Source organism: Patagioenas fasciata, chromosome 8 (genome assembly GCF_037038585.1).
Source record: "Patagioenas fasciata isolate bPatFas1 chromosome 8, bPatFas1.hap1, whole genome shotgun sequence".
NCBI lineage: Eukaryota > Metazoa > Chordata > Aves > Columbiformes > Columbidae > Patagioenas > Patagioenas fasciata.
In genome coordinates, this window is record NC_092527.1 from 8,007,178 (window position 1) to 8,034,550 (window position 27,373).

Sequence of the window (27,373 nt, forward strand, 5' to 3'; positions counted from 1 at the left end):
GGGAAAGAAGACCCACAGCACAGCTGGGAGGGAACGTAAAGGTAATGCAACATCACATTTTTTGGGGGGTATAGCATTGCCATTGTGAAGAGTTAAGCTGAAGCTGCAATGGTGCGACATGTTCCCAAAGCTGAGAGCCAGATGGGCACTTACAGGAGACACAGGCACCAGCGGAGCGGGGGATGGGTGCTTGGCCCCCTATTTTTCGGTAGTCAAATACCACTTATTTATAGAAGCGTATTATGGGTTGATGTCCGCACCTCTCCCTCGCTGGGGGAGAAGTGGTGGAGGACACTCGTGTGAGCCTTTGAGCATGGTTTAGAGCAGCATCAATCAGCTTTTGTCTTACCAGTCTTCTCTTTTCTGCTGCAAGGGCTTTGCTTTCCTTTCCCAGTTGTGCAATAGGGCTCCTCTGGCTTCCCTGTTTCCCTGAGTGGGTTTGCAGCAGTGCAGAAGCAGCTTGGGTTGTATAAGGAGGTAGGAAGCAAGGCAATAAAATCCTATAGCATCATCTTGTGATATAGTGACCTACCTCATTCTTAGACCAGGAAACATTATCTTCAAAATTTTTTTATGTCATTCCAGGATGCAGGAGGGTTCTTTTATATTGTTTTCTTCTCGTCTCCTAAGCGACACGCTGGCAGGCATACAATGAACCTCGTCCCCAACCCAGGTACGCATGCTTACATCTTGAGTGTGTAAAGTAATCCCCAGGTATGGAACACGTTACTAAAGGCTTGGCTTAATGCTGGGCTTAAGTGGGCGTTCGGCCCGAGATCCCATTCATCGTGCAGAGGTGGTCACCGAGCAGCTTGTGAGAGCCACCGCCGGCTCGTGGATCATCTCAAGTGGTCACTCTGGCTGTTTATTATTCCTTATTGGTAGCGTGTGACTGATCACCCAAATTACCCTCTGTTGCTTCTGCGCTCTGATTAGATGCCTGCAATTTTGGAAGAAGCGGGATAATAAATAACAAATCATGAGGAGCGAATAACAAGTGCCTCTGTTTGTGCCGAGGGGTCCTCCTTTGCATGCCGGAACAGGGATTTATCTGCCCGCTATTTTTTATTAGTGCAATGAGTTGAGGTGTGTTTTTCCCAGCTTGGGTCCTGCTGGAGCAACAAGCTGTTTGCAATGCGAGTGTGCATCAGCCAGGGGAGCTGGCAGCATTTGGCCAACTCTAAATCTGATGGAAAGCATCTAAGAGAAGGAAACACAAAATAGAAATAAAGCTGGGCGGGGGGTGGGGGGAGGAACGCAACCCCAATGCTTTTTATTCCCGCAACTTTCTGCCACCAGTTAAATGGAGAATCAAATATGTTCAGCCAGGTTGAAAAATGAAGATGGGGTTTGCTTGACATGGGCTTTATTTGGCTGCATTTTTCTCGTGGTGCATGCGGGCTGCCACTGCTGACATAGTGTTGGCCATGTCAGCAAAGGTTAGGAATATATATATATACTTGTTTTGTTTTGGTTTAAATCTAGTGCTCTCTGCCTTCTGCTGTCAGCCGCTTGGACAGAGCCACCTCCCCGTGTCACCTCTTCTTCAGTGTCCTTTGAAAGCTGGCAGCGTCACCTTTTCAAAAGCAAGCACGAAGCTAAAACTCTGCTGCAGCTTTCCTGGAACGCTGTGGAAAATCCGCAAGGAAGGTAAAGCAGTGAGAATGTTGGCAAGGGCAAGGCGGGATGTACCAGGGATGCTCGTGCAGGCAGCAACTCCGTGAAAGCCAAACCTTTCCTCCTCTTGCTCTCGGCTCCATGCACTAGAACGGTGTTGCGGTCCCCTCCTTGCTCCTATTTCATTTCTTTCTTCTTATTTTCCCTAAGGACTTTTGCTTTTTGAAATAATGTGTTGATTTCTTTTTCTAATCTACTTTCGAAAAGGCCGCCGGGAAGGTCTTGTCAGCAACTGAATGGGGAGATAAAAGAAGGCGGCAAAAGGGGATTGTTAACAGAGGGGTAGCGCCCGGCATCTGAACGGGGCTAATGTGCGATAAGATGGGAGGGTTGTAGGCAAATCTTGCTGCGCTTGATCTCTCGCCAAGGCAGGACTGGGACTCGGTGGCTTTAGAGCACGTCTACATGGACAGAGCCCACGTTGCTTAAATCCCCTGATCAGGTACACAGGGGCCTGGGTTCCGCGCTTCAGTGCTCGCTGAAGTTAAGTCTTTTGGTTGACTTCAAAGGGATGTAAGCCCAGATTATCTGCCCTGCCTGTTTTGACTGGGGGAGATAAATATATATATGTATACATATATATGTAAAAGAAGCTGCTGCTTCAAACCCAAGTGCCCAGGAGATGGAGGATGATCCTGGGTGTGACTTTGGCAGCCAGGGCTCTGAGGGTACTGATGTCCCTCCAGAAAGGTTTGTGTCACATAGAACTCCTGGGCAATGCACCCAAGCCTGCATGCAGAGGTGGCTGGAGCGAGCACCAGGAACAGCAATGGCTGGCTTGTTCATTATTGCTTTGTTAATAATTTTGTTTATCTTGGTGTGTGTTGTGGGTTTGTGTTTTTTGTTTTTTTTTTTCCATTCCACAGCCAGCTTTGAGCTGGAGTAGCTGTTTTTTTCAGTTAAAAAAACAGACAAATTAATAGGAGAGTGTTTAGATGCTGGCTTGAGACTCCTCTGGGGCTCTAACACCCTCTGGCTCCAGGGAAATTGAGGAGGAGTGCTTTCATAGACTTGCTTTGTAGCAGGTCATATCACCACCACTGACCCAGGGGCAGCTCGGAATCCAGGCTGGGTTTTGCCGCCTGGGCCCCGTTTCTGGGTTCTGCTGGCCTCCTCCTGCAAAGCTTGGCTCTGCACCCGAGACTACAAATGAGGATGAAAGCTCGGCCTTTGGGGACGGAGTTTTCCCATGAGTGCGGAAGTCTGTACGCAAGGAAAGGTTCCAGCAGAGAAACCGATGCTGAATGCACACTGCCCTCCTTTTTCACTCCATAGATAGGAAATAAGAGCCAGGTATTTTCTTTTAAGGGCAAAGGCGGCAGCAGTTAGCTATGGAAATAATTTTGGCTGTTGCCTGCATTAGAGAAAATCTCTATAGGAGATGCTGGCTCAGATGCTTCTTTCTCTCCATTTGCAGGTGAGAACAACTTCGAAACTTAAATCCAATATATAAAGGCAGAGAGGGAAATGTTTAATTGTCCTGACTCTGCTGCAGACTGATAAGCTTGCATTGATTTTCTGTAGCGACGTCTCCAGAGTCTACGTGTTGGTGTGTGTGCATGCACATGCGTGAATGTGTCTTGTTCCTTGGGTATTTCTAATCTCCTGTTCCGTGGTGAGAGCTCGACACTTCCTCCAGTAAATGGCCATTTACAGCGTAACCTGATGGTTTGTTTGGTTGTTTGTTTCTCTCCTTCTTTTCGTCCTTTCTATTGACTTCCTACAGACTTCCCACCTGAGCAGGGAGAGAGGTCTCAATAGATGTCCCTTCATCAATTCATGGCCCTCAACCTGCAGCTCAAAGGCAGGTTCATTTTTATCGCATCATTTTAAACCATCCCATCCAAGGGTCTAATCCCTGCCTATTGCTGCTCATAAACCCAAATGGAGGGAAGAACACAAAGTGGGGGTTTATCAATAACTTGAACTATTTTGCACTGGAGAAGCGCAGAAAAATGTCCAGTTAACTTTTTATCTATCTATTTTGAGGGTTTGTTAGAAACAAATAAGCAAACTCAGCAAGAAGGGCTGGACCAGAAAATTTGATAGCTCATGTCTGAAGCCCACAAGCTTCAGAAAATGTGGATGTCTACCTGGAACGTCTATCTTATCGGAGCCTCCAAGCCTGCAGAGATTATATTTTTCCTTTGCTAATTATATAAAAAAACAGTGGGTCTTCCTGCAGCGATGGAGAAATGTCCAGAGAAGTCCAAAAGGAGACAAGCAGCATCAGATGGTGGGCTGGGAAACAGAGCAAACACCAGCCTCCCAGGAGGTGTAATGGGCTTAGCAGGCCTGCTTGACACATGTCAGATAAAATAAACATTGTTGTGGGGTTTTGTTATTATATTTTTTTTATAAGAAGATTAGCTTGAACATGGTGAAATTTCTCTAGGGACTGTCCATGGCTGACGCTCAACCCAGTGACTCCCAGGGCCTAATCAGAGTGATACATTTCCACTGTTTCAGGACATTAAAAATCCTTCATCCCACCCGAAGCATCTTTGATTTGGGGCGCATCTGGTGGGGACAGTTCCATTTGCACCGTCCCCCTCCTCAGCAGGACGGAGCTGCGGCGTTGGGAGTTAACTCGCTGGAAATAACGCAATGTGACGATCTAATTTGTGGCTGCCACCCCTCCGGGGGAAAAAAAGACCCGTCTCTGGGCAGCAGATTATATTCAGGCTCATTACGACATTGTTCCCAAACCAATCCCCCCAGGCTTCTGCCTGTAATCACTTTTACATATGTGTTGGCCAATGTCCCTCTGTCCCTGCTCGCCACGTCGCAGGTGGAGATGATGCCAGAGCCGCGTTACGCTGGGGAGGAGAGATATGGTGATAACCACCTGCGTGGGCAGCGGCCAGTGCTAACCGCTAATTAAGTTTCAATTGAAATTAGAATTTGGTTTGGTTTCCTTGAAAGCCAGTGGACATGGGTTGGGTGTTAGGGGTTTTGTTAGGTTGGTTGTTTTGCTTTTGTAATTTTAGTTTTTGTTTCAGAAAAGCAATTAAGCAGCAAACATAGAGACCACACTTGACAAATTCCATCTTCGCTTCCCAGTGGATGTATTAATAAGTAGAGAACAAAGAGGTTAACCCATGCTCCCCTTGACTGTTTTTGCCCCATCCAGCAGTGCTGTGAAGCCGTTCTGGTGCTTTTGGGCTTGGTCCTGCATACCTTGTCTGGCTGATCTCCTGGGCTGCTGTGCTCCTGCCACTGCCACTGCTGCTTCTGCCGTGAGTGCTCTTCTGCTAAAAGCCCTAATTATCATGTTTTGAACCCGCGTACTTCGCTGAATCAGAACAAACACGCTACCGAATGCAACAGCAAAGTGGTTCTTTTATATCCCATTAATGGTGGGAAGTGCTGGAGACGGCGCCAATACCAAGAACAAGATTTTCCACTAGTGGTCAGTCTGTAGAGACTGTTTGGGGGTATTTAGGTGGGGGCTGTCAGTGAGGGATCTGCGGCACATAGCCCTGAGTTATTCTGAAGAAACACGGTGATGTTTGTGGGGTATCGGGTGAGCAGCTGGCGGTATTTAGGATGGTTTTTATATGATAGGGCATGCTTGTGGTACTGGGGAAATTTGAGTGGGATTTGGGTGTCTGAAGGTCTGAAAGAGCTTGTGGTTTTGGGGAAAGTTTTTCTCCCTGTTTTTTCGATTCTTTGTGATGGCTTCAAGAAGTCCAACGTTGCTGGCTGTTTTCAACCCCACTGCAGCCAGCCCCAGTGAGATTTATTTATTCTGGTGCATGGAAATGCGCCTGCCTGTTGTTGTGAGAGCTGACTGCAGCGAGATGCAAGCTCTCCATTAGCAATTGCTTTGCAGCAACCCAAGAGGGGCTTGGCGCTTTGTCCAGACAAGACCTACAGCCTCGAGAGCCTGTGCTTCAAGTTGCTGGTGTGGCCAGAAGCTGTTTAGAGACAAAGACCAAGGCATGAAGCCATTGTTATTTTCCAGTGTATGAAATGCCTGTGGGAACTCCCTTTGCCCTCCTCTCCACCCCTTCCCCTGCTCTCCTGGGCATCCAGGGCTATGAATTTCCTACAGATCCATATGGGAAGGGCCATGCAAAGGGTTCAGGAGCAGCCCTTGCCTTAAAAACCACTTTTGCGAGAATTTGCTGTGGTAGAATTAGCCCACGTCCTCCTGGGGTTTGCGTGGTGCACCCTGGAGATGTCTGCCTTGGCCTCCTTTCCGTGAGGCCCTTTCCTCCTCCCCTCTCTTGTCGTCCCCCTGTTCCACCTTGGTGAGGAAATGATTTATTTGGGATGAGTGGGGCTGTTGAGAGAGATGGATTATATATTTGGGGTTTAAATACATGCAAAAGGGAGGAAAAGACTCTTCTTCCTCCCCCACCCCACCCTGCCCCATCTCCTTTGGAGGGCTTGGTGCTGCTGCATCCCGTGTTTTTCATCCAAATGCAATGGTTTATTTTTATCTCTTTAGAAAAACAAGCATTAGAAGTCAGAAGATGGATTGCCCACATGCAGGTCTTCAAGGGCTGGAGGGGACGGCTGCGCGGAATATTGCGACCGAGAGGAGGCTGGAGGAATAAGTCAGTAATATGTGTGAAGCCGAGAGGTGGCTGGACCATTCATTCCCATTATGAAGAGGTGCACTACCATTAATAATCATTTTAACAAGAGCTGGTCTGAACTAGCAGGTCTGGGCTGCGTTTCTGTAGAGTGAATTTTTATTTAATAATAATAATTTTAAAAAAATGCCGTGCATACAAATGAAAAGGTACGGCAGGCTCGCTTCTCCTACCTAATATTTATTATTGCTTCACCTGCCTTGGAATAGGAACATTTATTTGGCTAACACATATTAAAAGGACTGTGCATGGTCTATTTCCTTCCCTACAGCACTCAGAACCCAGCACACTTTGACTTAAAGCTCCAAAAATGCTGGTTCCGCAGGAGCTGGAGCCTTTCCAAGGAGGAACAGGCTGCCTCACCTGGATGGAGACATCTAACCATCAGAAATCCTGCACTGCTAAGAGAGGTTGTCTGGATTTCAGAGGCTGGAGTTTGCCAAAACTTCTGCTTTTGCTCAGGTCTGTTTCTGTAGCTCCGGCTTGTCTGGAAAATCAGATTCAAGAGACAAAGTGTTGCTGAGGATTTTACCCATAAAAATCACATATTTTAAAATAATGTCTTCCTTTTTCAAGGAATAAATTAGTAAAAAACTTTGGGTCTTTTGTGAAGCAGCCATCAGGAAGAAAGCTTTTAATCTTGGTGATTGGAGAGAACAGGGAAATGAGCTGTAGACCAGGCACTCCTTGTCCACTTCAGTTTCTAGGGAAAAAAGCAGCAAGGCAAAGAGCCAAACCTTTATCATCAGTATTTGTGCCTACATACACCAAGGCAGGTGTGTGGGACAGGGGACATAGAACCAGCTACGCGTGTATTAATGATTTTATTGTTAGCAATAATATCCAACCAGCACATGACAGCCTTGAAGTGCCACCAGAGAAGGTTTAAAAGGGTGAAGCGGTTGGGACAATGCTAAGCTAAGGTGTTTATTTAGACATGAAAGTCATGGCTGAGATAGCTTTGTCAATGAGGGAAGGCCAGGCAAGCTGTGGAGAAGGACCACCCTGTGGTGGCACCAGAGCGGTCCTGGTCTCCTGGCACCTGATGTGACATCCTGCAGGTCACGGTGCTCTTCAGGTGGGCACTTCTCTGTAGACAGACCTATTGCTGCATAAACAGACTTGGATTTGGACACAGTTAAGGTCTAGGAGGTCTGCAGGGCATCAGGGTTTGTTTTGTGCCGCTGGTAGTATGATTTCAAAGTGAACTTAGTCCATTTGTCCTCAGGGAAGTGTTTTCTTTTTTAATTAATACAGGAAAAAAAGAGAGTGAGAACACAATATCAGCTGGGCTCCTGCTATGTCTGACACCTTCATCTCCCCCTCCTGACCCTGCTTGGCCAGACTGTCTGGTAAACAGATTTGATGTTTCCTTCTCTAGATGGGCTGGGATAAGTGATGCTCTCCTCCTACCGAGCACAGGGAACCACCCCGGGATGCCAAAGGTCTTGGTGTGCCCTGGGGCTAACAAGAGCTCCTGCACCACCAGCAAACCCCTTATTTGGGGTAAATAAGTCTCTCTTCCCAGCGATGCAGCTCATTTCCCTCTTTGGACCCGGTTATTCGAGCGCTGGGCTCTCAGAAGTGACTCGCCATTGCAAGGACAGCGCATCTGACTGATGAGGTTTTGGGTAATGCCAGGCAGCTGTTCTTTGGAAATGAAGGTGATCCTAGGAGTCGAGGGACGGGGATGGCTGTCTTTCATTAGTCACTGTTAAGATCTTGGTCCCCAGATCTCACAAAGGGCAGGAGGGGTGGAGGATTTGCTATTTTCACGGTGTTGCAGCGATAGATGCTGCAGGCTCAGTATCTGATGGAAAGCGGAGAATGGAGGAGCTATCTCCCCGGATGGACCGAAGAGATGGGCAGATATCTTGTCCTCCTCATTTCACTGAGCTTTCCTGCCACTAACAGAACCACTTCAACCCTTTTTCCAAAAAACCCATAGCAGCGCCTTCATTTTAGGGGCACTCACAGAAACCTCCTCTTGGCGTTTGCCCCAAATACATGGGGATTTGCTACTTTGAGAGCACTACCAGATTTGCTTTAAAAGAAGCTAGAGTCAAAACCTAATAGCAGAGGATGGGCACACAGGTGCTGATGTACAAACACTGGCCCTACGTGCCTTTTCTCCGTAGGAAATGAGAAGAAATTGAAATTACTGAGATTTCAGTTTCATCGCTGATGATCTGCAGCCCTCCCGTCCCTGTACCTGGCTCGTCACCAGTCCCCACCTCCTATCTCATACCTGCTCGGAGAGTTTGGAAATTCAGATCCATCTGTTTCTTTACGATGGCGAGATAGGGTATCACAGGCAACACAGGCAGGGCCTGGTGGAGCCGCGGCGTTAATTAATGGTAATCCCTTAATCCGAGGGTGGTGTGAGAGACCGCCATGCCCACTTTGTCCTCTCCTGAGCGCAGATAAGTGTCAGACCCATAACAGCAAAATCGCGCATCCAACACTGCACCGAGCACCAGAGGTGGGCTTTTTATTCTCATTATCTGTATATTTGAATAACCAGGTATTATCACCTTTTTATTTTGTTCCTTCCTGTTGGTTGTCATAATCTGCTGAGAGCATCTTTACCAGAGGAAAAAACAAAAAGAAGTTACTTCATTTGCGAATTTAAGGGGAGTTATGGCTCGGGTTTGCTAGGACAACTCTCTTTTCCCCTTCTTCCCTTCACCCCGGCATCAACATTGTAATTCAGAAAAGATCCTGGAATGCCAAAAAGCACCATTTGCCTTAGAGAACGTAGCATGTTTGATCTGGGATTTTCCCGAACGCTTTCATCCAGTCCATCAGAACAGTCCAGCTCTCATGTCACTTCTTCAGCATCAACAAGAAGCAACGCAAGAAAACGTCAAGATCGTGTAATTCCCACGGGAAATCGTATTTGGATCAAAAAGCCTTTTTTTTGTCCTCCTGGAATGGTAGTTTGAATCAAATAACTTAAAAAAAAATGTAAAAATTGACCAGTTCTTCTGCTTGTGTCTGTGTTTCCTTCTCCAAAAGGAAAACACCTGGTCGTGGCATATGCTGGGAGGCACCATTGGGTTGCCAATATTAAGGCCACAATGACACAGCCTCCATCCTCTCCTCTCCCATTCCCCACTCTGAGCTTTCAAAGTCAGCAGCCCGTTAGGAAACAGCAGGGCGGTGTTTTGATCACCTAAATTTCAGCTGAGTCACTTTAGCTGTGCCTTTATCCTCTTTAATTAATTCTGTTTGTGTTCCGTTGCCTCCTTCTGTGTTTCCCATTATAACTCAGCCTTGGGTTGAGACCAGCATTGAGCACAGGTGAGCCTCCAAAGGAGACCATTGATATCTTGTGTTGGGTCTGCCACAGGGGTGAACTTGTATCCCTGGACCATGCTGACCTGGAATTTAGAAGGCCAAGGAGACCTCCCCAGCTGCTGTGTGATGCAGCTCTGCCCAGGCTGGATGCTCATACCAACTCTGGTTGCTCTGGGCTGTGATGAGGTTGAGGCTCGGGAACCAGAGCATGAAAGGGATGGGTGATGTTTTGCCAAAATTTGTTGTCTCACAATGCAAAGCTCCTCAGAGCATCTCATACCCTCTCTGAGAATGCTCAACACTTCCTCTTTGGACCATCTTCTCCATGGCAGCCCAAGTCCTCCTCCCAGCATCTGTTGTCCCCTCCCTATGCTCCTCAGGAAGGGAGGATTTACCCTGGGCTTGCTTATATGTAAGATTAAGGAGCCCTTTCACCTTTTCTCAGCACCAGCAGTGCAAGCCAAAACCTGGGCTTCAAATTAAAAATTAAGATAACGTTCTTCAATGTGTCATTAAAAACCTGCTGAGTTAAACAAGCGTGGCCCATTTCCACATGCTCAGGAGTGCTATTCTAGGTCTAACAAAACCTCTTCCTCTAATGCAGAAAGGTATGAATATTTCCCCAAAGTGTTCTTTTTTTATTGAATTGATCTCTGCCACAAACACTGGCTGTCTCTGTGGGTCTCCAAGTGGCTGCTGGTGGGGTCAGTCCTGTCTCCAGCCTTCCTTTGGTGCTCAGCTGTGGGGACGCAAACTAGCGTGGGTTAACAGGTGGGGCACAGTCCCAGCCAAGGGCATTTACTGGAGTGGGCTCAGCTGCTGGGCAAGCAAAAGGAAAGAGCCGAGCAGCACTGGGTTCGTTGCTGGGATGGTTGGGGCTCTTTTTCGCTGGGTCTCGGACAATGAGCTTCTGCAGAAAGAACACCAGATCTGCTGTGTTTGAGGCTGGTGTTTGCTAATATCCTAAGATTTGCTTTTTCCTTTATTTCAAGACTTTCTGGCTATGCTACTGTTTGTTTTCTGCACCTTTTCTTTCATAGCACAGGAGAAGGTTTCTGGGGAGATAGAGCCTGCTGTTTTCACCAGGTGTTAATATATTCAAGGGCACCAGATTTCCTTCTTTTTGATGCTTGAATTTCCTTATCTTGTTGTGCTTGGAGCAGCCTTCTGGTTTGTGAGAGCCGTGTCAAGAAGTCGGGGAAGATGCCGGCTGAAAGCATCTTGGTCTGAGTGTAGTAACAGCAGCAATCCTTCATATGAGAAGGAAAAATACCAGAGGAGTGTTGGTACTGCGATATGTGCTGATGCTGTGTGTGTAATAGCTGTGATGCGGATAAAAGCCCAGCTGTGTTTAGCCTTAGTTTTATATTACTTTGGATGGGTGAACCGGAAAAGGAAAGAAATGAAAAAAGGAGCCATACATGCATGTATATTAGAGATGGAAAGACCTAGGTCATCTGCTCAATACTTCCCTGACACTGGATGATTGTTCCTGGACTGAAATCTCTGCTCGGATTTGTGGCTGGGAATACATTAACCTTTAAAACAATAGTATTAGAATGTTATATATTTTCTTTAACCCAGATACTGGAAACTTGGTAAATCTGAAGTGCAGGTTGCGTCTGAGCAAGTGTGCCCCCAGGAAATTGGGTTTTTTCTGGGTGTTTCTTTGTGCAGAAGCTGCTGTAGTTCTCTTGAAGGTGGTGTTGACCTGGAGCACAGCTGGCAGGCTTCTGACCTGGGGACCATGCTGTGTTGTGCCAAGGCTTTGTGAGCACCGGGGCAGCAAAATCAAAGCCAACAGGGTCCTTGCAGCATCACTGTGGTGGTACCGGTCCTGCTGTAGCCAGGACTGGTCTCTCCTCCGTATGCAGGAGCCTCAGCTTGAGCCATAGGAACGGCTCACGGGAGTTCAAGGAGAGCAGAAAGTGTTGCCTTGCAGGCATGCAGTTGTTTTAACCTCTTGTGTAGGGTAATTAGATGATGCTCTGGAGCTGAACTGTAGAGGTCCTGGGTAATTTCAGCTCCTGCTTCTGCGACTGTTTCCGGGAGCTGGATGGCAGGGAAATATTTCTTCATCTCTCCTCATTTCAAAGCAGGATATAAAACATCAAGGGGATGTGTCTCCCTGAATTTTGTTAGTGCCCAGGAAAGCACTTCAATAGCAACGATTTGCCTAGGGCTTTCAAAGTGGTGCTCTTACATTTCTGTCCCTGGTTTTGTCTGTGCTTCATAGGCAAGGGGACTGGGACATCAAGGTAGAGGAACTCCGTCTGGTGCCTCATCTGCTGAGCATCTCCACTCTTCCTGACCCTCTGCTGCCGACTTCTTATGGGCTGAGATGGTGCTTCAGTTTGAAGTGGCTGGAAACTTCTTCCAAAGGCAACAGGTTGGTAGAGTAGGTCAGAGTTGGAAACCGCTATTTTTATTTGTTGGGGTTTTTTTGTTGTTTTTTTTTAAATCTTCTGTTTGGCCTGTTGTCTGCTGCTTTTCTAAGTTGTTGTTCAGCCAGTCGCAACACAAAGACATAAAGAGAGATGTACTATTATTATTGGTGGTTGTTGTTCCTAACTCTTTATTGATTTTCATGAAAGAAATAATAACAATGTGCATGAGGTATCCAGCTAACAAAAGAGGTCCTGCAGTACTCATCTCAAATTAAATATATAGAAGCAGCATCCAACTGGGATATTGACAGGCAAATACAAAGCTTGGTGATTCAGCATAGCGCCGGAGCAAAAGTAGGACTTTGCCTTGCCACAGCCCACCTTGGCGAGGAGAGAGACAGCATTGTTCTTCTCCGCAGCTTGCCGAGAAACGTGTCCAAAACATCTTCGCTTGAGGCCAGAAATAAGTGTATTATCAGTAGGAGTGAACTGCTGCCTGAGACCCAATGCTGGGCCGGCCTGCATTGGTCGGGGGGTGACTGGGACGCCCCCACGGGGTTTCAACCCTTCCCCTTGTCATGCAAGAAGGTGACTCAATCCAGCCACTGTGCTTGAGCTGGCCCTGGGGGAGCAGAGCTGTTTCTGGGGGACGGTTCTGACAGCCATTCGTTGTTTGTCCAGGTTTCTGGTGGACATCAGCTCATACCATCCTGCCTCTCAGCAATAAAAAGGCCACAAGGAGGGAAAGCAAAGAGAAAATCTGTAAATCTGGTCTTTTTTTCCTACTGGATTAACTTGCCGACTTGTAGTTGATGGCTGGTGCATCCCAAGTAGCGAAGGGTGTGAGGAACCAGCTCTGACGACATGACAGCCGCTCCGAACCCCATCTGCTTTAAGCCATCCCTAACAGAAGGTTGGAAAAGCTCACCTGTTTTCCTTTCACCCCTTCCTTTTGCGTATTCTTACATGGGTCAGGATGTAACCCACAAGAAAAAACATTTTGCTGCTGTTCTACCCAGGAGCAGAAGCTGCCAGACACAACACTGAAAAGACGTCATGGTCTTTGTAGGTTTGCTGCCTGATTCTCACTGCAGAAAGGCTCCGAGAAATTCAAACAGGACTCAGGTAATCCCGTAATGTCAGAATTTGTCTCTCCCTTGACTTTACAAGGAATTCCTGAGCACGGTATTGAATCACAACCATATATCTGCTCTTAAATCATTTCCTCTAGCAAAACATCACCCTGTAGAGGAAGTCCTTTCAGCAAAGCCAAAAATGAAAGCATTTATCGGTTTGAAAAGATCCCTCTGTGTGCCAGAACCAGGGAGAGAGAGAATGGAAGTGTTAGTGCCTCTGGCAATGCCTTCACGAGGCTGTTTGTCATCCCAGCACAAGAAGGAGCTGAGCACACACAAATATTAAACTAATATTTTTGGCGCTTTGTGAATTTTGATCGTCAGTTCATGGTGCCTGAGGCAACAGACAGGAATGAGATGCAGTTATACTTAAGCTTTGTATTCACGGCTGAATTGATGCTCCTTTTATATTTATTTATAAGTATGTGTGACTCTTTGTATTGCTATTTATCTGTTGTGGGAGAAAGAGATGCTAATGATAGCCGGTAGCAGGGCCCCACCAAGACTGCCGAGTCAGGAAACAACACAGCAAAATCAACTGGTTTTGGTGCTCAAAATGCTGCTAAGTTGATGACATGGAAATTTTCTGCTCCAATGTGAATGGAGAGGTGGCTGAGGGTGGGCAGGATCAGACTCCACATTTCCTACATCTTTGCATTTCAGTGTCAAAATCCTTCATCCTGCCTAGATGTAGGGCAAGAAAAAGGAGGAGAGGAAAAGGAAAGGAAAGCTGAGAGCTGGTTAATCACCAGAGGATCAAGGCTGGATGGTGCTGAGGCTTTTGCAAATTTGTGGGATAGAAGCCTGTCCTTTTCCTCCAAACGTGCCCTAAATTGATGCTACCAGACTTGACTTTTTTTTTTTTTCCTTGAAAAATAAGCAAGGTTGTAAAGCCATGACCCTTCTGAAAAGATGAGGCCACCCTTCGCGCTCCGAATAGCCACACTGTTGGTTGAGATGTACTTTGTGGAGAGCGTACCAATTATGTGGGCTTTTTCCGTGTCTGGGAGCGGCGTGAGCTGTTATTTTCTTGAGCGAATAAGGAAGAGACTGAGAGGTACAAGAGGTGACAGACGGCTTTGCAAGGGAACTGCAGTTAACCCCGAGTTGAATCAGACTCCCTGGGAACACCAGGAGCCAAAGCCGAGCTTTGTGTGCCGCAGCACGTGAGGACAAGCTCCCTCCATGCTCCCTGTGTGTGGCTTCATGGACGGAGCTGGTTCAGCACTGAGCACATTCAGCTTCTTTCCTACGGGGAGACGCAAGATAATTCCTTTCTTGTTCAAGCCTGGGGTGAACATGACCTGAATGACGAAGAGAAAGGACAGGAGGTTCTGTTTCTGTTCTCAGCCATCTTTGAGGGTGATTCATCCTCCCCAAATTCCTGGCAATTTCTCTCAGTGACCAGCAGCTCTGCCTTGTGTTGCTGACTCATAGCTGCTGGAAGCTTCTTTGGCGGAATTCAGAGTATGGAAAATGTACGTGTTGGCTTTGATCTTGCACGGAGTCGTTTTATAGAGGGCAAGGGGCAACTCAAGAGAGGGGAGGACCAAAAGATGTAGCGAGGAAGAGGTAAAGATGAAGGAAGAGGAAGTAAAACCCAAGAGAAGACACATGTACATGGATTTTGAGAACAGGGGGAAAACATTCAGCTGATCTGAAGCCAAACAAATGAACAGCATGATGAATGATGCAAAACTATGTGCTGTGGTTGATTTCTTATTGCGGCAGTGATATTAGTAATAAAATCAATACCAGTAGTTAGCTAGGCCTAATAACTACACAGATCAGATCAGATCAGATTAGATTGGTATTACTTCTCCTAATAACCTGCTCTTGTTGCTATTGCATGCTAGGTAGGAACAGATATCATGTCTTTTAATTAAAACAGGGGCTCCAGCACTTTTATTCACTTGTAGTCATAACTGGAAATGGCTATTCCAGACCTCAGCAATTAAATCTGTCCTAAAGCCTCTTATAAATGAAAATAAATAGAGAATCCATTGAGAATCCTCTGCCTGACAGCTTCACACCTTGGGCATGTGTGATAACCTGGTGAAAGACGTGGAAAATCACGGCACTTAAAACCAGCATGCCCTCAGCTTTGGGCCACTCAAAAGCCCCAAAATTGGCTTTGCAGGTTTTTTTTTTGAGGTTCTGACATCAGGTTTTGAGGTGACATTTCACGCTGAAGCACAACCAAAGGCTTTGGGGTCTTTGTCAAAGATGACTGTGGTGAAACATCTACCTGTGGATGAGACAGCCCAGGTGTGGGTCACCACCTCTTCCTGGATTGAGGTGACCACCATGCCCGTCATCTCGCCTCCCAAACCTCCCTGGCGAACCCCTGGCCTTGATCAATGTGCTTCCACGAAAACCGCCAGCTTAGACAAAACGGCATATTTAAAAGCAAAAGGCATGGCGGGTCTTATTGAATTTGTTCCAAACGGTTCTACTTTCAATCACCCAGAAACTGTCTCCCTGCCGGCAACAATATCTTTTACTAATGAGTGTTTGCTGTATCAAATAGCCCATCTTGTACTTCACAGGCTCTTTGCTCTGGCTCTGCACCTGCCCTGTGTTTGGGCTCCATCCTGCTTTGCTTGTCTTTTTTTGGCTTCTTCATGTTAATGAAGGGGAGAGGAGAGGAGAGGAGAGGAGAGGAAAGGAAAGGAAAGGAAAGGAAAGGAAAGGAAAGGAGAAAGGAGAAAGGAGAAAGGAGAAAGGAAAGGGGAAAGGAAAGGGGGAAGGAAAGGAAAGGGGGAAGGAAAGGAAAGGGGGAAGGAAAGGAAAGGGGGAAGGAAAGGAAAGGGGGAAGGAAAGGAAAGGGGGAAGGAAAGGAAAGGGGGAAGGAAAGGAAAGGAAAGGGGGAAGGAAAGGAAAGGAAAGGGGGAAGGAAAGGAAAGGAAAGGGGGAAGGAAAGGAAAGGGGGAAGGAAAGGGAAGGAAAGGGAAGGAAAGGAAAGGAAAGGAAAGGAAAGGAAAGGAAAGGAAAGGGGGAAGGAAAGGAAAGGAAAGGGGGAAGGGAAGGAAAGGAAAGGGGGAAGGGAAGGAAAGGAAAGGGGGAAGGAAAGGAAAGGAAAGGGGGAAGGGAAGGAAAGGGGGAAGGGAAGGGAAGGAAAGGAAAGGGGGAAGGAAAGGAAAGGGGGAAGGAAAGGAAAGGGGGAAGGAAAGGAAAGGGGGAAGGAAAGGAAAGGGGGAAGGAAAGGAAAGGGGGAAGGAAAGGGGGAAGGAAAGGGGGAAGGAAAGGGGGAAGGAAAGGAAAGGAAAGGAGAGGAAAGGGGGAAGGAAAGGAAAGGGGGAAGGAAAGGAAAGGGGGAAGGAAAGGAAAGGGGGAAGGAAAGGACCACTGTGACATGAGGTCACTTCAGGTCTGAAACGTGGTGAGAAAGGTGGTGTGTTCATCTCTGATCCTGGCCATGAGGGCTGGAGAAGAGCCCGATTGTGTTGCTGTCCTATTCTCCAAGTGGAGCAGATTTTCTACAGTTTTTTTTAGAGAAAGTACAGCATTTGTGCCAAGTTCCATCGTGGGTGCGGGCTCGTGTGCTTGTCATGGTGCTGGGGCTCGCTCAGACCTGGTGCTCTGGTCCCACCGGCTTTATTCTGGTGTCTAGTTGGGGCATTACGGAGGAGCAACTGAGACAGTTGTTGAGGCTGAAATTTGCTCTCCGCTGTCTTTCCACTCCCCAGTTGTTGCCGCTGTCTCTGGTGTGACATCCAGATGTCCCAGCCAGCAGACTTTAAAATTCAAGCAGACAAGTAAGACCTAATAAGTCTGTACTTTTGAGCTGAACTGCAGTAGCTGGCATGTGCTTGCTCTAAACATAAAATAAATGTGAACTAAAATACCATAGCCAAATGGAAGAATTTAACGTAAAGTATTTTAGTTGCATGTAAAACAATATAAACAGTATGGTTAAGTCCTGTACCTAAGTTGACATGTGGTATCTTGCCACTGAGGGAATCAAATCCAATATGTGTATACATAGAATATACTCTTCTTTCTCCTTCTTCCAAGTTCAGTACAAGGAGGCAGGAACTGAAAGCTGTTACCAGTGTTTAAAGATCTTTGCTTTGCAGGCTAGATTTTCCAGACTTTCACCTCCAAAGCCTGCCGGGTGTTTTATTAGATAGTTTCTTTGCATTCCTTTGTGCTCTTGCCTTTAATGAAGTCTGGCCCAACCACTGCAGTCTTTCCACTCCCCAGTTGCGGCCACTGTCTGTGGTGTGACATCTGGATGTCCCAGCTGCACTGGGGCAGGAATAAACCCCAACCTTGGGGCAAACTGGCCAAAGGGAGATTACAAAACCTAATCCCTTGTGTCAGCTGAGCGCGGGTGAGGTGAGATGCCTCCCTCAGCAGCAGGGATTGCTGGAGGAGCAGGCTGCTGCTTTCCCTGCCCCCTTCAAACCTGTGTGAAGCCATAGGAGCTTTGGGGCTTGTGCATCTCGTATAGCTGAAAGACGACAAAACTCTCCAGCTACCCAGGAGGGAAACGGAGACTTTGAATTTCTTCCCTTAAATCATAAGTCACTCTAATTGTTTTCTTCTTCCTTTTTTTTTTTTTATTTCTGCTTTTTCTTGGTCTTGCTGCTCCCCTTTGAATCAAGGATTTATCTTCGCTGACACATGTGTGCAGGGCTATCGTAGACTGTTATCTGGCAGAACACCCGCAGAGCGAGTAGGTTCTGATGCTGCTGCCGAACTGCTCTTGGCACTACCAGGACCCCCCCTTCCCACCAGGACCCCCCTTCCCACCACACCCTGCACCCAGCAGCATCTCCCGCCTCGCTCCCATCAATGAGGTGCAAGGGTTTATTAGTAAATCTGCTCCGATGAGCAGAAAGGATGGGGCAAGGGGAGAAAAAATGCACTGGAGAACAGGAGTTGACTAACCCAAATCCAAGGAGGGATGCCTGCAGGGTGAAGGGATGCTCAGAAAGCAGCCATCCCAAGCCTGCTCCCACCCCAACACCAGAGGGGTGTATCTGCCCTGTGCAAGGAGACTGAGACCCCACAGTGTGGTGGGGGACAGGACCGGACCCCTGTGCAGCCATCCCCGCTGCATCGCCACCGCCTGCTTTCAGCAGCCCGCTGACCGTTGGCAGCGCATCCAGCCTAAAAATAAGAAGACAGATTGTCCACTTCAGCTGTAATTACCAACTGAAAAGACCCAGTGGGGAAAAGAAGGGAGGGGGTGTGGAAGGGAGGACAGAGAAAGAAAAGAAGAAAGGCAGAAAGGAAGGAAGAAATACATCCTTGAACAGGTTACATCCGTCACCCGTGCTGCAGCCCCCGCGAGGTCCCTCTCTGGTCCCGGGGAGGGATGACTGCATCCTGCACTATTCTAAAATACACAGGAATGGTAGATCCATGAGAAATTCTGTTTGGGCTTATTTTGCCACCCTCCCCACCCCATATGTATCCAATTTGCCTGTGTCTCCATTTCTCTGGAGTCTTTAAATATCATCCTCCCCACCCAGCTGGGTCCTATTTGCAGAGCTGTGGTTTGGCTTATATTTGTTTCTTTGTTTTTTAAGCACAACTGCCTCATCAATTGGAGAAGCTGATGGTCCTTGACCAGACCGAATGGGAGGGAAGTGCAAGGATGGTGCTCCCTGCTGCGGTGCTGCCAGACCTGGGTCTTCCTCGCACCCCAGTGAGTGATGCTGAATCCTAAGTGTCAGAGGTAGAGGGTGATGAATTAGCTGGGAAAGTAGAAAGCGGTTCAGGTGATATTCCCAGCATCGCTGAGATTTCTTTGCACTACAGGAAGGTGTCGGATGGGTCCTGGGTGGCACGGGTCACCCAGAGGGTCACAGAGGAGAAGGTGGTGATGACCCGTGATTGGGAAGCCTTGGGGTTGCAGCATCAGGGCTCCCATGGCCACTGCAAGGTGGGTGTGATGCAGCTGCGCCCACACAGCTCTATGAGCCAAAAACGTGCCCTGGGGACAGTCACCTTGCCACCCTCCAACTTCCAACCCCCCAGTGCCTCCTCCAGTATCTGGCAAGGCTTGAGAGCCCCTGGACAAGTCACTTCCTGGGTGACGAGAGAAGCACTACAGCTGGCCAGAGACAGCGTGACAGATGGGGAAGCACATACGTACCCCAAGCCTATAGCTCAGGCGATGCCTGTGTGCGCTGCCGCTCTTTAAAATGCCAGCAATGTCCTGTTATTATCGGCTAATGCCCTCTAATGGGTCCATTAAACAGCTCTGTCTTTGCCTTGGCTTCTAATTCCCCCTCCCCTACTCATAATCAGGCAGCATTACCTGCTTCAGAAGATACGATTACACTACTTAATTCTTTCTAAATGACATCGCTGAGCCAGCAGCGGAGAGCCATTCACCCTTACGTGGCCAAGCAAGACCCCTGGATGCAGGACTGCGGGTGGTGGGGGGAACCCAGCTCTCGCTCCCCGCTCTTACACCAAGCTTTCCTCTTTGCGTGAGTGTCCCTGAGGGCACCTACCTGTAATTATAGCGGATTTATAGCAGACAGTTCCTCCGGACCCATCTCCATCCCTGCGGAGTGAAGGGCTTTTTGCCTTAACTCTACCTAAGGCAAGTCTTGCCAGCCTGTTGTGGGCCATACGGGCCCAGAGCTTTGCTCACTGCCAGGGAAAAATCTTCCACGAGCCCCAGGAAGACATCCAGACACCCATTGCCACCCTGTCTGTACATCTCTATATAACCACCTCTTAAAACACTACAGGAACGGGGACCAAAGTGACTCAAAATTGACTGCTTTTTGCTCAGTCCTTGGCTGGCTTTCACTACAGTTGGGGGAAATTTTTAATAGCACTGACTATTGATAATATGTCACTGGGAATTTGCTTAGCATTTCATGGCACAAGTGCTAAAAATACAAGGTCCTGCTCCTCAGAGTGCTTGGAAACACGGAGAGAAAGCAAACTCGGGGAAGCAGGAAGGTCATGGAGAGAGGTGAAGGTCCCAGGGCACAGCCAGCTGAGAAGGGTGCTGAGGATGGGTCTGAGCAAAGTTTCTGGGGCATCCAGAAGAGGAAACAGAGAGAAATTATCAGGAAAAATTGATTCACAGAAATGACTGTGAGGCATTGGAACAGGCTGCCCAGGGCAGTGGTGGAGTCACCAGCCCTGGAGGGGTTTAAAAGATGTGTAGATGAGGTTCCCAGGGACATGGGTTAGTGCCTGAGTTAGGTTGTGGTCGGACTCAATGATCCCGAGGGTCTCTTCCAACCAAAATGATTCTATGGCTCTAAATGTGGGTCTGCTACAAGCTCAGTGTCTGCACTGCAGTGCTGCTGGGGTATCGTGATTTTGGAATCCACCACCACCATGTGACCTGGGATTGAGTAATTTGCTCTTTTCCACTCCCCTTCCCCTGAAGATGGAGAAAAGAAGGCTCTGGGGGCTCTTTACAATCCGTGGGTGGAAAGCACGGTGGCACTGGTTTTGATTATTCAAAAGGAGGCTAAAGGAAGATATAGACAAGAGGAGCCACAGACACTGGAGAGCTGGTGAAAAGCGTGCATTGCTCTGTGTCCTGTCGCAGAAAGATTTGTAGCATAAGGCAGTGACAGAAATAGCCTTTAAGACAATATGCCCCTTCTTGCAAGCTTACTGCGCATTTTATTCTCAGTTTTATGTGTCAGATTTATTCCTAATGACCTCTGATATGGCAGGCAGGCCTTCGTCCTCTGCTTTTCGTGCTGGGCTGTACACTTCTGGAGTTTTGCTTGCTTTTTTTTCCCTTCCCATGTTGTGCCGTTATAATGTCATGCTGAGCTGCTAAACCCAGCTGCAGTTCTGACAGATGATGTACTAGTTCCCTCTGCTTTGGATTTGACATTTTCATGAGCACTAAACACACACACTTACAAATTTGAAAAGGGAAAAGAAACACACTTCCCCCCTCCCCACCCCCCATCCTGTCCTGTTTTTTGTGTTTGGCTTCATTTTGGAGCTGATGAGAGATGCCAGATTAATGGTCTTTGAAACTGAAACCCTTTATTTAGCTGTCGAACAAGTGGGGTGAGGGAAGCCACCGTGCGTGATGCCCCTCTGCTGCTTCTGCAGCAATCCTCACCCCGATGGCAGGGCCGTCATCCGTGCCATTAGCCTCTCTGCTGTCACTTCGGGGCTCTGGATTTAGTACATGAAGCTCTAAATATTTCAGAGCCGTGCTCCTAGATGCAGCTTCTCTTCCTTCTCTGCAGCCAAGGCGGTGTTGTGCAACCGGTTCGAGAGAGATGATTTTCCTAAGGATGGGAGGGAGGGTTAACCCAGGAGGGAGTCTAGTCTACTGGCAGAGGAAGGGCAGGGAAAAAGGTGAGAAGAGATGTAAATCTGTCAGCCCATGCTGATGTTCTTGGGGTTTTCAGGCTATAGCAGAAGAAGCCAAGGGGAATTTTTCCTTCCACGTTGATGATCAGGCTATTTATCTTTGATGACATGCCAAGAAATGGTTGGTTGTGTTTAGATGAAGCAAAAATGTATAATAAATAATGCTTCCCACTCTGAGACAGGACAAGGAGTGAGAGTGAGGAGAGCAGGTCTGATAACCATCAGTGCTCGACATCCGCACGCATCCTTTTTGTGCTGTGACTGATGTGGCCCCAATATCCACCGTGGATCTTGGTCTGGAGAAGACACTGTGGTCTATTGACACTTCGGCCACCTAGAGAGCGGCCTAGCCTTGTGCTGGGCTATCAAAAAATGGGGAGTGCTCTGACATGGCAGATTGTAGAGGTCCCGTTTCCATACGGCAGCTCTGGATAATGCAGAGGGAGATGCTGCTGGTCAGCTGTCAGGCGGGAGAAAGACAACGCTAATTCTGGGGCTGGTGGGGCTCACCTAGTGTTGGAAAGCTGACTGCTGAAGAAGAAGAAAGGCAAACTCCAAGCAAGACAGATAGGAGCTCCAGGGTGTGGTTGCTTGTATGAAAGCACCATGCATAGAAGACAGCAAGGGTTTGCTTTGCCATCAACTGTCAAATCAAGGACAGCTGAAGGAAGAAGGAGGATGAGCAGCTCAACACGGGTAGAGGAAATCCATCTGAGTCCATACTCAGTTTCTGTCTAACAAAGCGATATCACTGCTCCTGTAACTGGTGGAGCTGGAGCAGTGTGCGAAATTTAAGAGGTTGGTGTGGATGACCATGGAGTTGCCCTTGTGAAGGCTGGGTCCAAACTTCTGGCGGGCTGCACCCAGACGCATGGTGCTGTGGCCACAGGTGGTGGGGAGGAGGCGGTGTTTCGGTCCTCTGCTGGCATCTGGCAGAGGTTTGGGCTTCAGAAACAGCAGCCGCAGTGTGGAAGTTTTCCTCTTTTGTATTTTTCTAAATCGAAGCCCAAAGGTATGAAAAAGACCTTTTTAAGGCTTCACACCATGGGTCAGCCCAGCCTTCTCCACCCCACGGCATGGAGATGGCAGCCTGCTTACTGCCACCTCAGGGAAAAGGCAGGTGGGTCATTCACTCATTAATACTTTGCACTGAACATTGGAAGTGCCATGTAAATCCTAAATGCTATTATTGCTGTTTGTTTTGATTTTTTGTTTTCTAAATTACAGTAAAGCCAGAGGGGCAGCAGCAAGCAGGAGCAGCACACCCTGCCCATGCATCACAGCATCGTGTGGAGAAGATGGCCTTGCTCACACCGGCCACCCACTTCTGCTTGTGTGGAGACCCCTGACCTATGGCATTGCAATGTGTAAGAAGGGAGCAGAGGTAGGGCAGGCATAGGCAAACAGGTCAAATTTCCCTTTATTAGACACAGAAATTAATGCTGTCTGAGGCATTAAGGGGGAAGAAAAAAAAGGGGGGGGCCAAAAGTCCTTAAATGTGGCAAAGCTGGGCTGCCAGATTTGGTCCAGTTTTAGGAAGAAAATGATAAAACAAAAGGGGCAAATTTTTGCCAGCATCATGACCATGCTTTTCTTCATCTGGATCCTACATTCTGCACTGAAAAGACCTGGTGGGTGACTCTGACACCCATCATCCCACTCCATGGGAGGAACACATCTTAATGAATTTCGGGGCTGAATGGATGGGCACAGGAGCACCCGCCCTAACATCCCCTCTGAGATTCCCCCATCAGCAGCTTGCGGTGAAACTCTCCTTGTTTATTCCAAAGCCAGGGCAGAGGATCTCTGGACCTGCATCCTTGGGACCGGTCGCCTGGGCACCCCCAGGATGCAGCACAAGCGATGCCAGGGAGAAGATCAGAGGTACAGCCCCGCACCAAGCAAAGGACACAGGTAGGCAAGAGCTGCACAGATGATGTCTCTTTTGTCTTTTTTTGAAGTGCTGGTGATTCGGGGGGAAATGCATTTGTTTGGAAGATTTGAACAGAAGTGGCAACAGATGCACTGTGTAATAAAAAAGCGAAAGCCACTATTATGCTTTCAGGAAGGGAACAGAGAGGAGAAAAACTGCAGGCATCAGACATAAACACACACAGAATTATGGAAAGGCAATATTTAACAGCTCACCAATCCTGTTCTCATTTCCAAGGTGTGTTACACCTAGAGCTGAATTAAATATAGAATCTGTTGTTTTGGTTTTTTTTTTTTTTTTTTAAAGCACAAAACCTACTACCACCAAAAATTAAAGTGCTGCCTTTTTCCCCCTCTATTAGAAGGTCTCTCCTATTTTTCATGCTTGCACCAATGCTTCCCCCACTTTTAGGCAGCCTGTGTCTGTTCTTGTTTAGCATCACCAGGCAACCCCTTCCCCATAGCTGTGCATGGGGTAATCCGCCCTGAACTTGCAGGGGCTGTGTTGCATGTCCCACAAGGGAAACTGGGCAGTGGTTTATTTTGGAACCTCTCCATAAAGGCTGTGTTTTACCCTTCATACCAGAATGTTTTTGCTAGCACAACCCCAAATCTAGAGAGATTCGTGCAATGTGATGGAGGGTGGGAAGAGGCAGGAGGTACAGGGGAAAGGGCAGCTGTGGGAGCTGCTTATACCAGCTTCACCTCTAAAGGCTGTAACAAGGTCAAGTCAAAGCCCATCTAGACCAGTATCTTTTCTGCAGTTGCTATACACATATTTTCAGGGAAGAATGGAAGCAGGCAAGCTGCTGTGACTGATCCTAATCTCCTCATCTTCACGGGCCCATGCTGTCACTTGTTTTCTCCTTCAGCAGTTGAGGTTATTCCCCCATACATGAGGCAGAGGTGCCAGGTCCCTCAGCTACCCCCACACTTGGCATTGATGCTATGGATCAGATGGACCATGGGTCTCCTTCTACCCTGGCAACTGAAGAAGAAATTGTTGCCGCTGAGGGTGGTGAGAGCCTGGCCCAGGTTGGCCAGAGAGGTGGTGGATGAAGCATCCCTGGAGACATCCCAGGCCAGGCTGGATGGGACTCTGAGCAACCTGAGCTGCTGAAGATGTCCCTGATCATGGCAGGGGTGGCACTGGGGAGCTGGGAAGGTCCCTTCTCACCCAAGTCATTTGATGATTCTATTAGTATCTATCAGGTGGCTCTTCTCTTACACCTCCCCTGTGGGACCCTCTTGTTCTGCACTAACATCCCACCAAGTACAATAGGACCCGTGAATAGGCCTTTCAGGCACTGCATTAATACCACAAATAAAAAAAGACTAACCATCCCTAAATGGAACAGCTCTTTCAGGGAGGTATTACCTTTAATCATTTTTAAATTCGTGTAAGGCAACTTGGAATTACCTACAAAGGGCTCTCTATAAAGCCAGATTGTATTGCATTTAATACCTATGCTTTTAGCCCTCTCTTTCCTTATTTTCTTGTACTTAGATAGATTTCCCTTTACAGGACTTTATTTTTTTCTCTTTACAAGTGTCTGTGCTGGCTCAAAAGTGACTCAGTACTTGATCAATACCTCTGGTGGCTGTTGGCACAGCCACTGATGGGAAAAGCCAGCAGAGAATTATTCAGGTGAAAGCCTCTGAGCAAAATCCACCAGGGGAAGGTCCGTTAGTCTGCTTGTTTTACATCTTCATCATTTCAGAAATGGAGGAAAACCAGAGACAGGGAGAAAACAGATTTTGCAGAATACCAGAAGTGTTTGAATACTCAGTTGGAAGGAGGTAGGAGTTCATAGCAACAGAACTCATTAGCAGTTAAAAAAAAAATATATAAAAAGACACATTTCCAATACCATTGCACTTTGCGTGTATGGATATAAGAAAGGCCTTTCTGGTTCAGCTGAAAAGCGCATCTGTGCTTGCCACGAAGGCTGCCCTGACCTCCAACTTTGCTCCTCTCTGGGGAACTGATGCGATTCCTCTGCCTAGTAACAGCCAGCAGATTTTCCTCCCTGCCTTCCCTCCAGCCCCTACACAGACCCCTTCCTCCTGAAGTTGTTAGAGGTACAGAGCAATGGTGGTGAAGTTTGTACACAAGCACAGGGGAGAAAAAAAGAAAGTCAAAAACTCCTTAAGGAGATGAATTTTCTTGTTCTTCTCCAGCGCTCCACCTCAACTTGAAATGAGCAGGAGGGACCTCACCTGCCTTTCCCCTCTTGTCCTTGATCACGGAGTTTATTCCTGATACTTGCAGGGTGTTAACTCCCCCCGAAACATCACCTGCTGCCAAGTGATGCAGGGAGCAGTCTTGTGGGAGAAGAGTTGCTTTCCACCTGGGACTGAGCCAGGTCACACCAGATCTCTCGATGCTCTGCTCAGTGGATGTTCTGCTGTCAAAATCCCACGCAGGGAGTTCTGCTCCAGCAGAGCATCCTGACCTTGCAGCAGTACTTGAGAAAAGACCCCGCACCCCTTCGCTGTCTGGTGTCAGGCAGCCAAAGGGATGAGCAGCAGCTCCTTGGAATAGTAGAATCATTTTGGTTGGAAGAGACCTTGAAGATCATCAAGTCCAACTGTTAACCCAACATCTCTGCTTGAGGAACCCAGGCTTTAAGGTAATGCTTTCTCCGTGAGTCTCGTTTTCATTTCCTATAGCTACACACCACTTGTGCCATCCATCTTTCCAAATGTGTGATGTCAAGTCTTCCACAAATGGGCGGATTAACAAATTGGTCTGAAAGGGGATTTATTCGTTAAAGGGAAACTGTTTTGGTGGGAGAACAGCAACCTGTGTCCCTCACTGGTTTCTGAACGTTTACAGGTGATGTTTGTGACTCAGGTATAAAGACGTGGGGTTGAACTTGAGGCAGCCCCTCATTAAAGCATTTTGCAGCACATCGCCGCATTGGCCTGTGAAAACACGGCTGTCTCCCCGAGGCTAAACCCAGCGCTGAGATTCCTGCCAACCAGGTGAAACCAGCCACAAGTGACTTCTCTCGTCTTCCTCAGGAGGGAAGATAAATGTCATAAGTCATCAGCTGTCACGGCTTACACAAGGCACATTTTTCTTTCCCTGGTGCTCAGCTGAAGCCTCTCTGCAGGAAGGGCAAGAGGGAGCTGTGAATCCTGCTCAACTTCTCCTGTCCCTTGGGTGGGTCTGTCAGCACTGGTAGAAAAATGCGTGCGTAAAACTGGGGGGAAACAAGACATGCGGCCACCTGAGCACGGCAAAGGCAGCCGGGGCAGGCGGAGAGGTGGGTGTCTGGATGTGTAAGCATCCGTGCAATGCCCAACCCTGCAGAGATCAAACACAAACCCTCAGCACCCACACTGCTGAATGCAAGTGGCCATGGACTACATGGGTCAGAAGCAGCCAGAGGGGCTGAAAGACCTCCATCCCTTCACAGGAGCTGCTTGCTCACACTTGGCATGGCTACCTGAGCTGAGCATGCCCATCTTCCACAAGTTCCCTTCCTCAGCTGAAGTTGCACCTTAACTGCCCATCAGGTGGGGCACCCATCCTCCTAGCACCCAGCCACCACCCAAAGGCCATTGGCCATGTTCTCCTCCGAGATTTGTAGCTCTATGCATGGGAAATGGTGGAGTCACCATCCCTGGAGGTGTTTAAAAGATGTATAGATGAGGTTCTTAGGGACGTGGTTTGGTGCCAGTGTTAGGTTAATGGTTGGACTTGGTGATCTTCAGGGTCTGTTCCAAGCAAAATGACTATATGAATGAGCTCAGGGAAAAGATAGCAGTGAGAGGCCCGTTTTCTTCCTTTTGCTGTCCTCAGGAAAGCCACACACCCCAGCAGAACCTCCGTATTCTGGGCACGGAGACACCAGCTCTGCTTTCTCCAAAGCAAAAGTCATCCCAGCAGCTCGCCGGCAAGGTGGCCATAAGAAAGCAGTGGACTGGAAAGCGTTAGAGCAAGAGGAGGAGATACGCTGGGAAGCCCAGCTTCTCGCCCAGCTTCCAGGTCGTTTAAGCT

At 48.0% G+C, this 27,373-nt stretch overlaps 1 long non-coding RNA gene across 1 annotated transcript; it reads left to right on the plus strand.

Moving 5' to 3' along the window:
- LOC139828486 (uncharacterized) lies at positions 1–27,373 on the plus strand. Its single transcript, XR_011740162.1, has 14 exons — positions 1–41; positions 586–673; positions 1,486–1,650; positions 4,811–4,916; positions 6,134–6,300; positions 6,553–6,743; positions 7,539–7,633; positions 11,818–11,970; positions 12,650–12,881; positions 12,988–13,093; positions 18,645–18,763; positions 22,660–22,799; positions 23,223–23,346; positions 27,176–27,373. It is a non-coding gene; the product is annotated as an uncharacterized lncRNA (long non-coding RNA).